Here is a 16,091-nt window from a genome sequence, read left to right as displayed (position 1 = left end):
AAATCCAAAATGGTCCTTCTTGTTGCAAAGTGGAGTTTGGTCTCCTACATCTTTGACATGGTTTCATAGTAATCTACTCTTTATTAAAACATACCACAGGAGCCCAGTATAACTTATGTGGAACCTTTTGCTGAACCTCGTCTCAAATTTAAATTAGTAGCAAATACTATGATATTTGGAGGGACGCGGGTGGCGCTGTGGGTTAAACCACAGAGCCTAGGACTTGCCAATCAGAAGGTCGGTGGTTCGAATCCCCACGACGGGGTGAGCTCCCATTGCTCAGTCCCTGCTCCTGCCAACCTAGCAGTTCGAAAGCACGTCAAAGTGCAAGTAGATAAATAGGTACCACTCCGGCGGGAAGGTAAATGGGGTTTCCGTGCGCTGCTCTGGTTCTCCAGAAGCAGCTTAGTCATGCTGGCCACATGACCTGGAAGCTGTACGCCGGCTCCCTCGGCCGATAAAGCGAGATGAGCGCCGCAACCCCAGAGTCAGTCACGACTGGACCTAATGGTCAGGGGTCCCTTTACCTTTACCTTTACTATGAGTGCCTCCTGCCAATTCACTGAGGTTTCCCCACTCCAGAATATACCATTGGGTGTGGGAGAGAATATCACGTGAAGCAAGCTTTGACACCTGTCTCAGTCCAGTGCTTGAGACCTGTGGTAGATGCTTTGTCTGTGTGATTTGTGCCTCCATAGTTGTATAGGATGTTAGGGGAGCAGGTAGTACTTCTGGTGGGGGACATGTCATGTTCCTTCTGGGGTAGTTTGTCCACCTTTGGTCACCACCCTGCACTCAGCTCTCACCTGTGGTTCCTAGAAGCTGTCAGCATGTGACAGCATCCCCAACCTGGGAGTGGCTTTGGCTGGTCAACTAAACCAGGTGAGGGTAGCTGATGAGTCTCAAACCCTCAGTGAGTTAGTGACTTCCCCTGCATGCAAAGACATGCTCCGGCAGATTAAGCAGATGTGACCATTAATGGGTCCAACAGTCAAGAAGGTGGTTTCTGCACATGCTATAGAAGGAAGTGAGGGGCTTTTCAACCGGGGAAGGTGGCGCATCTAGGAGGAGGAAAACTCTGGTCCTAAACTTCTGCCTTGTAGGATATTTTCGGGAAAATAAAAGACTAAGGAGTAAACCCTACACAAATCCGGAGTGGAGTCCCTAAGACGGTTGGATGGCGTCTTGTATGCCTCTTTCTGGCAAATCTTACAGCCAGGCTGCTGCCAAATGTATTGTTCTGCTTTCCTTTGGACCATATCACCAAGGCCAGAGGGGAGACTTGTTGTCTGGGCCACCCAGGACCTCCATACACACGTCCTAGGCTTGTGCCCCAGAGAGATGCTAACACAGTGGTTTGACTTCACCCCTGGAGGCTCACTCCTTTGTCTCTTGAGACGATAGATGCCAAGAAGTTTGTGCTGCAGGAAATTATACAGATACCCAGTAGAGGGCGCTAGTGAGGTGGGAGAAACTGCAATGATGGGAGCTTGAGATCTGCTAGTTCCTGACTTTGTTGATTCCAGCTACCCCAGTGCCTTTAGCCTTTACCTATTAATTTACTATGGCATAATTCAAGGTGTTGTTGTTGTTGTTTAGTCGTGTCCGACTCTTCGTGACCCCATGGACCAGAGCACACCAGGCACTCCTGTCTTCCACTGCCTCCGCAGTTTGGTCAAACTCATGCTGGTAGCTTCGAGAACACTATCCAACCACCTCGTCCTCTGTTGTCCCCTTCTCCTTGTGCCCTCCATCTTTCCCAACATCAGGGTCTTTTCCAGGGTGTCTTCTCTACTCATGAGGTGGCCAAAGTATTGGAGCCTCAGCTTCACGATCTGTCCTTCCAGTGAGCACTCAGGGCTGATTTCCTTAAGAATGGATAGGTTTGATCTTCTTGCAGTCCATGGGACTCTCAAGAGTCTCCTCCAGCACCATAATTCAAAAGCATCAATTCTTCGGCGATCAGCCTTCTTTATGGTCCAGCTCTCACTTCCATACATCACTACTGGGAAAACCATAGCTTTAACTATACGGACCTTTGTTGGCAAGGTGATGTCTCTGCATTTTAAGATGCTGTCTAGGTTTGTCATTGCTTTCCTCCCAAGAAGCAGGCGTCTTTTAATTTCGTGACTGCTGTCACCATCTGCAGTGATCATGGAGCCCGAGAAAGTAAAATCTCTCACTGCCTCCATTTATAATTCAAGGTATAGTTAAGTAAAACCATCTCTCTGGTCGTCTCACACAGAACAATATTTACTTCAGTCAATAAGCCTTAGTTGACCTAAGTCAGTGTTGGCCAACATTTATCCTCCAGACCAGACAGTGGTCCTCCTGGAACCAGGAGTTTGCAAACTGACCCCCTTACATGTGTCCATGGCCAAGCTCCATAGTTAAGTTGGTGCCATCAATAATAGCTTCGCGGTTATGAAGGCATGGCTGGAGCATGGCACAGGAACAAAGGAAGTAGCCTTATACTGAGTCAGACCCATCTAGCTCAGTGTGGTTGGCAGTGACTGGCAGTGGCTCTCCAGGATTTCAGACAGGAGTCTCTCCCAAGCTTAGCTGGAGATGCCAGGGTTGAATGTGGGACCTCCTGCTTGCAAGACAGATGCTCTACCTCTGAGCTACAGCCCTTTCCCATAAAAACATTCCAAAATGAAATATTACTTGAAAGCATAGGTAGAATATCTTACCTTTAGCCAATCAATTTCCTGAAAAGAGAGGAGCGTTGAAAGATATTGATTAAGGAAGCCTATGCATATGACAGTATCAGGAGGGGAGGAAAAATAGGGACCACAATTGAAAAACAAAACAAATATCTGATTTGATGGACCCATCTTCCAACTACCCTAATAATGTGGATTTCACTGAGCTTTGCCACACCTGTGGTGGGGGTGAGGAGATTGTTTCCACTGCAGCTGCTCTAGAAGCCCTTCAGCAGCCAAAAATATTTTCAGCAATTTGCTTAATGGAAACAGTGGAATGCAAACCTCCACTCCCTTAAAAGAAAAGGGGGGTTCATATTGCATAGCAACTCCAGACAGAAATGCTTTTTGTCCCTCTTTCTTCTACAGTCAAGTTTATTGTGCTTTTCTGAACTGGGATCCTGATGCTTAATTTATATATTGCAGCACTTAATTGCTATGTCCTGTTGCCTCTTTTGAGAGCATGGAATCCCAATGTACATAAGTAATGCACAATTAAAATGCTTTAAAGATTTTGAAGTTGCCCCACCCAATCCAAGGACTCAGGCTCATAACCGTGTCCCTGATTACTGTCCCGAAGGCCTGCAAACTTAAGAGCAAGAAATAATGAAAGTAGGGAATAGTTGGAGAGACAAAACATAAAATCTAACGGGATACATGCATTTCTACACTGATGGAGTGTGTGGAGAGGTAGGCCAGCTAGATTGAACCAAGGTATTAAGCAAACAATGAGTCCTATTCACTTCATGTGGCACCCTAGTGGATGTGGTGAGAAAATGACTGTGTTGGTGCATCATGCCAAACCATGGTTTTGTGTAATGTGCAGAGGACACAGTGAGCCTCAGGCTCCTGTGCTCCCCATTCCTTCTCTTTCTACATGGTCAGGAGAAGGACTTGGGGAGCTTTTATTTTCCATTGCCCTTAAATGCATCTGTTTGTTTCATTTGAACTGATGAGCATGGTTTCACACCATGATCAGTTTTAAAACAAGCCAACTTCAGACCATGGTTTATGGAGCTGACTTGTTTCAAGAAAACCTAGTTAGTGTAACCCACGATCTCCAGTACAGATGAAATGACAAGCCACATTTATGGGAAACCAAATGTAAAAGCTGTTGAAATCCTCCTCCTGGCTATACAGGGGGAGAAGTGTGTATTGGAGTGGCAGGGAATGAACAAGCGTTGAATATTGCTACAATTTATGCGTCTCACTAAAACCATGGTTTAGTGTGACGTGCAAGCACAACCAATGTGTTTTGCTTTGTTTGCTTGAGATCTGTCTCCCAGCTTTCAGATTCGTGGAAGATGTCTTTAAAAATATGAAGTCAGTATCTGCTTCTGAGGGGTGGGCTGCTGTTTGGCCCTGAGGAACATGTCATGAAGAGATTTGAGGTGCTATGGCTAGATTTGCAAATAGTAACCGCTTATCAAATGGAATCCTTGGACATTATTGTTTAGGACATGACCAAATTACAGCTGATGTATAAACGTAAGAAATCAAGAGAGCATTAAAAGAAAAGGGAAACTAAGCACCTTTTGTTGCTTTGGGAAACACAATCATATGCTGTGTAACTCACCAGTACTCACAAGGATTATCCTGCTACCTTTTGTGGGGTGAAGTCCCTGGTGCATACAAATGGTTTGTGAGTGATGGGCAAACTTTTGACAACTCCTATGTTACAGGTCAAGGTGCAGAAAGGACTGGGGAGCAGGTTACATGTTGGCACAGAATATTTGTGCCTAGCAGACGGTCCCTCTGCTGCTGGCTCACTATGCTGTGCATACAAAGATCTCCCAACTATACCAGTCAAAACAAATGAGACTTGCCAGACACTTTCATGCAATATTTTCCTCATTTCTCCAATGCAGTGTACACATGCCTCTCCCCTTGCCTGTTTGTTTTTCCTTTTCTTTAACCTCTGTAAAATGGGGCCAGTCCACCTGGCTTTTTCATAAACAAGTGACACACGGAATAACATGAGCCACCTGCACACGTCAGACTAGCTGAGTCAGCTGAAGCTGTTTCAGGTGAGCCTAGTCTTGGGTCACTAAACAGCCAGTATGCAAGGAGATGAAACTGGAAGGGTTGGTGCTGAAGGTACAGGAAAAGGAAATGGGTGAAGCAATTGAAGGCAGAGGGAGGACAGAAGCAGACAGCAGCCATTTCAGAATGACTTGAAATACGAAACATTCACCAGCTGTGGATGTTGCGGCTTGTGGGTGTAGTTTTCTGGTCTGCAAATGGAGATATTCCCCGGCCTAAGGACTACTCTCATTTAACATCAGATTTACACAAACATTGTGGTGGTGTTTTTCATCATTCTCATCAAAAGTACTTTGAGAAATCCCACCCTCACTCCCGTGCTCCAAAAAAATAGTGGAGCTTTTGTGCTCAGCAAACAAATGCTATGTTCTTGTAAACAGAGCTGGTTTTGCGTTGTGGTTAAGAGTGGCAGCCAGGATCCCTGCTTCAAATTTCACCTTAGCCGTGAGCTCGCTGCGATCTTAAGGAAGTCACTGTGTGTTAACCTCAGGCCCAGCAACTGCAGAATGGGGAAAATAACTGGTGTCAGTTGATTGGCAGAGCTGTCAGGTTCACAAGATCCTCAGATGTGTAGCACTTCAAGAAGGAAGGCTTTTCGCACTCCCTAGAAGCAGTGCTTTCTTTGTGATGGTACTCACCGTTACAGAGTACTGTCACCTCTCCCCCTCTGTCTTTGGCAACCATTCTATGCTGGAACTCACAGCACTCTTAGCAAGATATGGGCTCATTTTACCAAAATAATAATAATGAAGCACTTCCTAAAAGCAAGCCAGATTCAACACAGTAGGTGTTTTCCATCCGCAAACATGCTTTGGGTTGCACTGCACATAATACAGTCATATCTTGGTTCTCGAACGGCTTAGTTGATGAACAAATTGGCTCCCAAATGCCAAAAACCTGGAAGTAAGAGTTCTGGTTTTTGAACATTTTTCGGAAGCCGAACATCCAACGTGGCTTCCGCTTGAGTGCATGAAGCTCCTGCAGCCAATCGGAAGCCACACCTTGGTTTTCGAACGGTTTCGGGAGTTAAACGGACTTCCGGAGCAGATTAAGTTCGAGAACCAAGGTTCCACTGTATCTGAATGCTGAGTATTAGTACTTCTTATTTACTCTGCTTCTTTTCATATTGGCCCAGAGCAACCTTGAGGGTGCCTTTAATGCAGGAGTGGAGATCTCAAGGCTCTGCATATGTGATTGGACACCAACTCCCATCAACATCAGCCAGTGTGGCCAGTGGACAAGAATTATGGTAGCTGTAGTGCAGCAGCAGCAGCAGCTGGAAGTCCACAGGTTTTACATCTCTTACTTTAGTGTGTTAGATGTCCTTGCCGCTTGGACTCCAATGAGATTCATTCACAACATCCGCTGCTCAATTTTTGGAACTGCTTTTTAAAATCTAGTTCTAATGTTGTCCAACCCTTCAGCTTAAAAACCGCAAAATCTGCCTCCCTCCCTCCCTTTCTTTCTTTCTTTCTTTCTTAATTTTAAGCTTGGATTGCTTCCTTCTCCTCCATTAAATGCTGCCCTCAAGAACAGTATGGCTACCAAATGAGCTCCGACTCAAATAATTTATTTTGCAGTCTGTTAAACAAGTGTAAGCTTCAGGATTATTCCCACCCCCCATTTCAGCAAGGTTTCCTCTCTATTTGAGAAGAAACACTGGAGATGTTGCTGAAGAGGAATATGCATAATGCCAGAGTCTCTTTCGAGACAGATATAGAGACATGGCAAGGTTTATAGTTTCTCCTTAATGTTAATGAGCAAGCATCCTCCTGAGGAAATGGCTCTCTGCAGAAGTGCAGAACACTTCCACTGGAAACAGCCATTGAAAACTTGCTAATGTCAGATTTATCTGTCACTTAAGCATTTGTATGCTGTAGGAAAGTTGATTTCTGCTGACAAAGGATGCCGGTAAAGGAGGCAGCCAAATCCTTGCTAATGACAGGGCCTTGTCTGCAAGAGTATGTGAGGCAAAGCAGCTTGCCAGAAAAGACCCTTTTTTTCCTTTTTTAAAAAAGTTTTTATTGTTCAAATAATTCAGCATTGATACACACATATTGCGAATATACAATCATACAAACATACATTTCATACAATCCTTTAAAATGTTCAAACATACCTACACTCAATCCCACAGATAATTCCTTTTCCCATCACCATCCACCACCCCTCACCCCACCTTTGTGTTAGACTTCCAATCTACTCAATTGCAATTTCTTTCCACTTCTATTACTTTCTTTCACACACCTTTAACCTAATTTCATGCTTCTTTTCCTATTACACATTGTTATCCATCTTATTTAGTATTTCAGTATTTAAAACGGAACTTGTTTATTCTAATAGGAGTTCTGATTTTTCAATATGGCTTTGCAAGTATCCTTTAAACACCTTCCAGTCCCTGTCTATCTTCTCTTTTGAGATCTTCCAATTTCTCCCATTGTTTTGGATATATTGTAGTACTCCAATAATTTGGCAAGCCACTCTATTTTTGTCGGTATACTACCACTTTTCCAATTTTTTGCAATCCTTCCCAAAGCTGCGCGTCCCTCCCGAAGCTGCGCGCTCGGTGGAAGAGGACGACCATCCCAGATAGAAGGAGTGTACCGTTCTTCGGTCAGCTGCGCTCCCTTGCTAGAACCTCCAAACAAGCCAGAAAAGACCCTAACTACCCCTTTAAAATATACATTTCATTTTCAATTTGTTATTTTATCTATACATTACTTATAAAAAGCACCCTGAAATCATTACATAAACCATCACAAATAATTCAGCCATGAAAGTAATGTTGAAGGGCAGTTCAGGTGTCGTAATCTCAGTTCAGCAAACCATTGTTTATTAATGCAGGCTGCATCCGCCTTTCCTTCTCTCATATGCTGGCTTTGATGCTTCAATCATGGCAACCCACAATTTCCTGTTACATGTGAAACTGAGATGGATTAATTTTAGTTTACTAACCATTTTATAGTCCTGGCTTCATAACCTTATTAGTAAACCAGGATTAACTGAGATCTGGTTGTATTAGGAAACCATGGTTTAACAAACCACTATAGAAACAGTCACTCCACTGTGGGAGGGCAGGAACAAAGAGGGGAGTACCCAGGCACAGTGCTTGTTCTCAGCTTAATAAACCATGATTTTATTTCGTGGAGATCGTTAATGTCTGAACTAGTCCACTTAAATGAAACGCAAGCAGATTAGAGGATGTGAAAATATTTTATGGGACAAACCTTTCTAATACAGTGGTACCTCAGTTCTCGAACAGAATCCATTCCGGAAGCCCATTCGGCTTTTGAAACATTCAAAAATCTAGGTGCGACTTCCCATTGGTTACAAGAGCTTTGTGCACTCAGCGGAAGCTGTGTCGCACGTTCGGGTTCCAAAAAACGTTGAAAATGAAAGCATTTACTTCCGGGTTTTCGGTGTTCAAGAACTGAAACGTACGACAACGGAGACATTTGGGAATCAGGTTAAGAACTTGATTCGTTCTGGAGGTCCGTTCTTAACCTGAAACTGTCTTAACCTGAGGTACCACTTTAGCTAATGGGGCCTCCGGCTGCTGCCGCACGATTTCTGTTCTCATCCTGAAGCAAAGTTCTTAACCTGAGGTACTATTTCCGGGTTAGCAGAGTCTGTAACCTGAAGCGTCTGTAATTCGAGGTACCACTGTACCATATTCTGGCATTCCAGGGATCTAAGTTTCTTTAGTTCCTGAGCGTACACGGTGACTTAAAAACCCCAAAAACCAAACGATGCATGTCCTGAGCAACTAAAAGCAAAATTCTGAACGTAACACACTTATGACCTCAAAATAAAGCTCCATTCATGGCATGTTGCTGCCTGATAGTGGCTGTGCAATTGTCTTCTCTGGGATCTCCATTTTCTCTCAAGGTGCCTACCATCTAGAGACCCTCCTCTTTATCTAGCAGTAGAATGCTTCTGAAGTTGTTGTAGGCTGGAGACAATGTTCCTCTCATCCTGACTAGATAACCATGGAATTCCAAGAGTAACAGCAAGTTGTGGCCGTGCTCTACAAAAATGTGTGTTGCATGCAGTAAGCATGTAAGCCGCCCGGGTCCCAAGGATCTAAAGGTGGCTGGTCTTGCTGCTAGTTTTCTTAGGCTACCTGCTGCTCCCAAATCCTTTGTGCACACTCACAAACAGATGGTGGCTGATTTGGCTGCTCTAGCCAGAGTTTAAATTCACCGACAGCAGCATTATGGAGCTGTCAAAAGATCCATCTGCCCCAAGCAGCTGTCCTGGAATTTGCCTGTCTGCCTCCTTGGGAAATTCTGTGCCTCCTTGTTCTCAGGCAGACATATAACTTTGCTGCTACTGCTGTTTTATTGGGACAGGAATGGAAGCAGGACCATCTGCCTGATAGCTTTAATCAGAAAAGGTTACTTGTCTCCCCCAGCCTCCCCACAAACCTTTTCTTATCTTTTTAGCTGATAGTTTTCTGGCTGTTTCCAGAGGCAGTTCTGGGCTGTAGATAGCTACTTCGGGTTTCTTGGACACAGGTCATGTGCATTCATTGTGTTTGTGTGCAAGAGAGAGAGAGAGAGAGTGAGTCAGTGACTCTTGCCTTTGTGTGTGTTCCCAAACCCTCCAATGAGTAAGGCTGAAAGACTGTACTTAGTTAATTTTTACTACATTTCTGTTTAACCACAGATCTAAGAGTGCCTTTTTTTTTTAATCATGACTCTTTCACATACCGGGATTTATTTTGGTCTGTTTAATTGTTCTCTGAATAGGAGAATCTTTATGAAAGCTTGAAGCTATTCAACTAGTTGACAGATGACCCATCCTGTACTTGTAACCAAAAACTGCTGTTTGGTGTTTTTAAAAAGTAGGTTTAAAAATAAAATACCATTCATTTGTTTCAATGCGTTTATTTTTTATCTGATGCATTTTCAAATTAAAACCATTGAAGAATTACTAGGTGTTTCACACTCAATCATTCTCTTTTCTTAAAAAATAATAATAAAACCACCCAAACAATAAACTATTGATTTTAGATATCCTGTAAGTCTGCCAGCGTGGGCGGAGTATACCTTATTTTTTGCTCTATAAGATGCACCAGACCACAAGACGCACCTAGTTTTTGGAGGAGGAAAACAAGAAAAAAAATATTCTGAACCTCAGAACCTGTGCAGCGATCCCGCTGGCTGTCCTGGCTTATGGGATAGCCGCGCGCAGCCTCTCCCGGGCTGGGGAGGCTGCGCACGGCTAAACAAGAAGCCAGGACAGCCAGCGGGATCGCAGTGCAGCCATCCCGCTGCGCAGTGAAAGCAGCAATCCCTCTTGCTGTTCTGGCTTCTGGGATAGCTGCGCAGCCTGCATTTGCTCCATAAGACGCACACACATTTCCCCTTACTTTTTAGGAGGGAAAAAGTGAGTCTTATAGAGCAAAAAATACAGTACATATAACAACAACAACAACAAACATGTCTTTAAGCAAGCAGAATAGCCCACAATCCACAATGCATCCCTATCTGTATTTAACAAGTTGTACAAAAAACCTTGTAGTTTGTGTATATTTCTTGATCAAGTAGCTGCTGATTTGACTTGCATATACATGTTCATTCTGTGACATTATTTCTACAGCTACCAAGCTTCCAATACAATGAATAGGCAAGTGTGGATACTTGATTACTTATGAACAAACACATGAAGAAAGCTCACTTTAGTGGCAGAAATATATATTCGAGTCCAGAGGAATAAAACAACTTTTACCACATTATATGTGTTTTTATGCTAGTTGGTGTCTGTGTCGGATCTGAATTGCTTTTTATATTGCTGCTTTTAAAAAATTGTTTTATATCTAATGTTTTTATATCTGCAGATGTTTCAACTGTTTTTACATATTGTGTTATTCTGTTTTGATCGTATTGGAAGGCCCCATAAGAAGCGTCTCGTAAATGAAATTACGCCTGCAACAGTGGGCATCGGAAATTATAACGTATATTCTTTGATAAATTACAATATTTCAATGGGCTTCTTTTTTAAGATGTCGTTGTGGTATTTTCAAACCTGCATAACAAGCCATTGTTGCAGGCGTAGAATTGTAGAGTTGGAAAGGATCCCGAGAGTCCAACTCCCTGCAATGCAGGAATCTCAACTAAAACATCCTTAGCAGATGGCCATGAAACCTCTGCTTAAAAAATCTTAAATGAAAGGGTACACCACTTTCTGAAGGAGTCCATTCCACTGTCAAGCAGCTCCTACCATCAGAAAGTTCTACCTAATGTTTAGTCAGGATATTATTGTGTCGCATGTTCTCACCTGCACATGGTCACCCATTCTTCTGGTAAAGGTGTAAAGCTCTTGGATGGTCACAGCAAACTTGCCCCCTTCTTTCCAGCCGTAGTGGCTGCAGCATAGACCAGCAGACTGAGACTCTTTAATAACAAGGAATATTCTTGGTAGGTATCCAGTGATGGAGTAGTCCGTTTGTGGCAGATCAGCAAGAAAATAGTTCAAGTTTCCATATTCAGCAAACTCCACATTCTGATCAGATATTTCTCCACATTTCCAGTATCTCATTCTGATAGGGCATCTGCACCTATAATTAGTTGTTGTTTTTTTCATGTATTCAGCTGATACTATGTGTTTGGTTTTGATATTGGTCAAAGCTTAACTTCCTGTTGAAATGTGAGCTTTTCCCAAAAGGCTGGCCCATTCAGGTCCAAGCTTTATGAGAAAGTGATAGGTAAAGGTAAAGGGACCCCTGACCATTAGGTCAGGTCGTAGCCGACTCTGGGGTTGCGGCGCTCATCTCGCTTTATTGGCCAAGGGAGCCGGCGTACAGCTTCCAGGTCATGTGGCCAGCATGACTAAGCCACTTCTGGCGAACCAGAGCAGCGCACGGAAACGCCCTTTACCTTCCCACCGGAGCGGTACCTATTTATCTACTTGCACTTTGACGTGCTTTCAAACTGCTAGGTTGGCAGGAGCAGGAACCGAGCAACGGGAGCTCACCCCGTTGCGGGGATTCGAACCGCCGACCTTCTGATCAGCAAGTCCTAGGCTCTGTGGTTTAGACCACAGCGCCACCCACGTCCCTTATGAGAAAGTGATACATAGGGACAAAAGTGTAGTTGTAGCCCAATAGCATACCGCACCCATGTGGATCGTTGAAATGTAGCTCAACAGTAGCCATTCTGTGTTTGGATTGTTTGGGAAGTATTGTAACAGAATATATACCACTATGCTGAACCACCCAGTTCAGATGTGGCATCTCTTACACTTCCTGTTTATTACCGTGTTGTCCACTGTTACAGAATTATGTACAGAACTTCTGAGCTCTCAACACTATCCAAATGCATTTTCCTCTTTCCCAGTCCTACAAAGCCTTCTTTATTCCAGCATGATGTAACCTTGGAGGCAGGGAGGATCGAGGAAGCCCCTGTGCTTGTGAAATAGGTTTGTAAGTGCAGTAGAATTCATCCGAGTAGATCCTTCTGTGTGGATTCTTTGAGGCTTTCCTGGAGCTTTGCGCTGTGTATACTAGTGGCTTTCAAACTTTTCCAGTGATCCACGGGATTCCTCAGAAACTTGTCAGTAGGAACATTATTAATGGCAGATAAGCTTCCCTGAAAAACATCCCATCTTACCCTGTAATGCATGGGCATAGGAGAGAATTTCAACTCTCAATGATGCATGGTGATTTTGGAGGCCCAGTAGGCCTGGTCAACATTCCCATGTGAACTGCATGTTTCATGGCAGACATACAGGGATTTCTTGCCAGCTGAAAAAGATCCAGGGAAGACTAAAAGCTTGAAAACAACTAGTGTATATATTTTATAATCAGGGCTAAGTATATCAATACATAGGGATGCGGGTGGCGCTGTGGGTTAAACCACTGTGCCTCTTGGGCTTGCTGATCGAAAGGTCGGCAGTTCGAATCCTCGTGATGGGGTGAGCTCCCATTGTTCAGTCCCAGCTCCTGCCAACCTAGCAGTTTGAAAGCACGCAGTGCAAGTAGATAAATAGGTACCGCTCCGGCGGGAAGGTAAATGGCGTTTCCGTGCGCTGCTCTGGTTTCACCAGAAGCAACTTAGTGATGCTGGCCACGTGACCCGGAAAAACTGTCTGTGGAAGTGGACAAATGCCGGCTCCCTCGGCCTGTAAAGCGAGATGAGCGCCACAAACCCAGAGTCGTTTGTGACTGGACTTAATTTTCAGGGGTCCCTTTACCAGAGAGAGAGAGAGAGAGAGAGAGAGAGAGAGAGAGAGAGAGACAGAGAGACAGAGAGAGAGATTGAAAAAGCATTTACTGTCTCTTTGGCCCCAGGCCCTTGCTATGTCAGCTTCAAGACTGAGGTAATGACTCTGACTTGGCATAATTTGGAAGGCATCTGAGGTGCTTTTGAAGTGCCAAGCATTTATGAGAAAAAGTTAATGAGGTCTTCAGCTCCTCAAACAGTGATTCACACCTTGGGTAGAGACTCCACATCACCTCTCCTATATGACCTCCAGCCAAAAGAAACCACACACACAACACCAGAAAAACTTAATTGCATCTCCCATTCTGCCAAATTGGTGGAGTGGCTATCTATTAATATCCTGGCTTTACAGCTACAATCAAAGCGCCCCAGTTTGGCACGCCTGCGTTTGTTTTATTTTATATTTTTTAATCCTTAAAGATGATCCACTGGCCAAGTGGTTATACCATTTTAATAGAGTGGATCTGGAATAATGAGAGCCATTATCTTGTTACAGACCATTCTATCCCTAGTACTTATGATGTCAAACAAACATTTGTATTACCATGCTTTCTGTTGTTATAAGGTAGCTATGGATACTGTTGCACATACATTCTTTGCTCGGAATTGTGTTGTATCATTGCATTTATAGTCGTGCCATATCTGTAACAAAACCTATGATGCAGTGCAGCTGTGGCCCAAGCGAGTTTCCAAAAATATATTTGTTTTATGGTTCTGCTGATTTTATTTTTAACTTTTGTAAACTGTCCTAAGAGTGATTGTTTGTGGAAGCGCAATATAAAATTCTGACCAGTAAATAAATTTATTTGGAGCTTTAGCAATTTGACATATGGCAATGTGGCAATTGCACTGCAGCAGTGCACACTTTTCGAAATGCCCTTGATTCTGGAACAATGTAGTAAGCACCAAACAGTTTCACCATCTTGATACACAATAGTAAGGTTGACCATGTCTTCCAATAGCTTCTCCAGCTGCCTGCCCAGGCCCTTATCTCTTCCCCTGCCATCTCTACTGCTTCACATCTTCCCTTGATGAACCCCCTAAACCTCATTGTATTTGTGTTCCACAAGCTGTTCATTTTGTAACCTAGTAAGTCGAAAGGATCTAAAGCAGGCTGGGGAAAAAGATGCTTGTGTGTGGGTGTTTTTGGATTCCCTATTCTTTTCCGTCTCTATTCATGAGGAGTCAGGAGGATGTTTCAGAAAACTGGGTCAGGCATAACTCATCCTCTTCAAGCCCTGCTCAGGCCTTGTAGCCAAACCTCGTTGTATGAAAAGTGACAGCAGATATTTGTCAAAGTGTTAATGGTGACATTTAAACCAGATTCCTAGCCGTCTAGCTGTTTTTCTTAGTGCTTGACCTGTCAGCTCTTTGTCAGCATTCTATGTGATGTGCCTCTATATTAACTTTGTTTGTTATTAGGCATGAAATATAACATCAGTGTGGGTACTGTTTCTCTCTCTTTGCATGAAATATGGTGGATTCCCTCTGCTGGGTGAAGATTCACTTAATGAGCTTCAAGGCTGTGTTGGCCAATGCTTTGTGCAGCGTCAGCCATTGGGATGAAAGCTCCGCTGTTCAAATGGGGAAGCCATGTTCTCTTTGGCCTAGATTGGATTCTGCAGGCAATTTTATCTCTGTGGATGCTTTCAAGGAAAGCTGAAGTGGAATAGCAGCTGTAATGGGTGTCTGGGAGGGCCTGGGTCTACTTTGGATTACTCCCTCCGCCAGTGGTTTGTGGACATACCACACTTTTGTCCTTGAGGAAGACTTGGAAGATTCAGAAGCACCCAAAAAGTAAAGTGCTTCTGGGCACACTTTGACCAACCATGCTGAAAAGCCCCAAGTAGAGTGTTGAATTTCTGTTCCATTTAGTTTTATCAGCTGGACTCCTTCTTCATTTTCTTCTTCTTCTTCTTCTTCTTCTTCTTCTTCTTCTTCTTCTTCTTCTTCTTCTTCTTCTCCAAGATGCCTTCTGTTTTAGATAGGAAGTCCCCTTTCTTTTCTACTGCAGGGAGTATCATTTCAACTGTTTACTTGTTTGAAAAGACAGAGAGCTTATGACTAATGGATTACTGTACAGGAAGTCTACTTTCTGTGTGTTTGGGAGGATTCAAGTGGGAGCAAGTTCACAGCAGCACCCTTGTGACACTGATATAGAAATCCCCGTTTCCTCATATCGCTCAATAGCTGCTTTGACTAAACAATTCAGTGCATAACCCAGGTGCCAAAGACTGACGTTCCTGAAACCCTCCTGTGCTCAGCAGGTTTTGATGTATTAACAGAGCAAGTGACTGGAGCCTGCCTGCCTAGGCGGGCCTGTCTCCTCCAACCTTCTCTTCAGTCAAGAACTGGAAATTCTGGCTTTCCTGATAGACAATTGTCTGCCAGAAACGTGACCAGGTGAAAGCTGTGGAGATCTCGAAATGGCAATAGGCCATGGCTGTCCCTCCAACAGAAAAGTCAAGCAAATCATAGTCTAATTTCTGTGCCAAGGAAAGACTTGTTTTGTACTTGAAATTGCAGAAGCATACGCAATGTTTAAGCTATGCAGAAAGTTGTTCTGTGCAGATGCTGCTTAAATGTGTTCAAATCTTTCCTCACAACCATGAAAACTAGATATTTTGAAGGTTTAAGCTGAATGCGCTTGCCGTATTCTTGGCAGTGTTAAAAATTGCCCCCCTTTCAAGATTTTTTGGCAATAATAATCACCCTATTTGTTTTCATTGCTCTCTGTTACCTTCAATGGGCTTAAATTACCTTCAGTAATATAGTCAGCCAAATCTGGCTATATTCTGTTATATCATTCCATTTGCAAGGTGATCCCTGATAGTATTGGGTTTCCCATGTGACAGTGCAGGAGAAAGAAGCAAACAGCAATTTGAGGAGGGGGGAGGCAACAAAATAGTGGCAGAGAGAAAGAATGAAACAAAACAAGACTGAAAAAAGTTTTTAAAAGAAATATTTCTGTACTCCTCTCACCAAACTCTATTTTTGGCCCCAAAAGCCCAAACCAAATAATATCTGATGCAGCCGTAGCCTTAATAATAGTGTCCATATCACTTTTAAATTAACAGAGCTTAACAACTGGGATGGTGCTTTTAGGTTTTTCTCAGTG

The 16,091-nt window shown here is 43.5% G+C and overlaps 1 protein-coding gene across 3 annotated transcripts in view; it reads left to right on the top strand.

Moving 5' to 3' along the window:
• MYO1D (myosin ID) overlaps nucleotides 1–16,091 on the top strand; it is a 176,061-nt gene that overhangs the window by 116,985 nt on the left and 42,985 nt on the right. The window lies entirely within an intron of this gene.

Source organism: Podarcis pityusensis (assembly GCF_964106645.2).
Source record: "Podarcis pityusensis genome assembly, chromosome: 13".
NCBI lineage: Eukaryota > Metazoa > Chordata > Lepidosauria > Squamata > Lacertidae > Podarcis > Podarcis pityusensis.
This window is presented reverse-complemented; position numbering and strand designations above follow the sequence as displayed.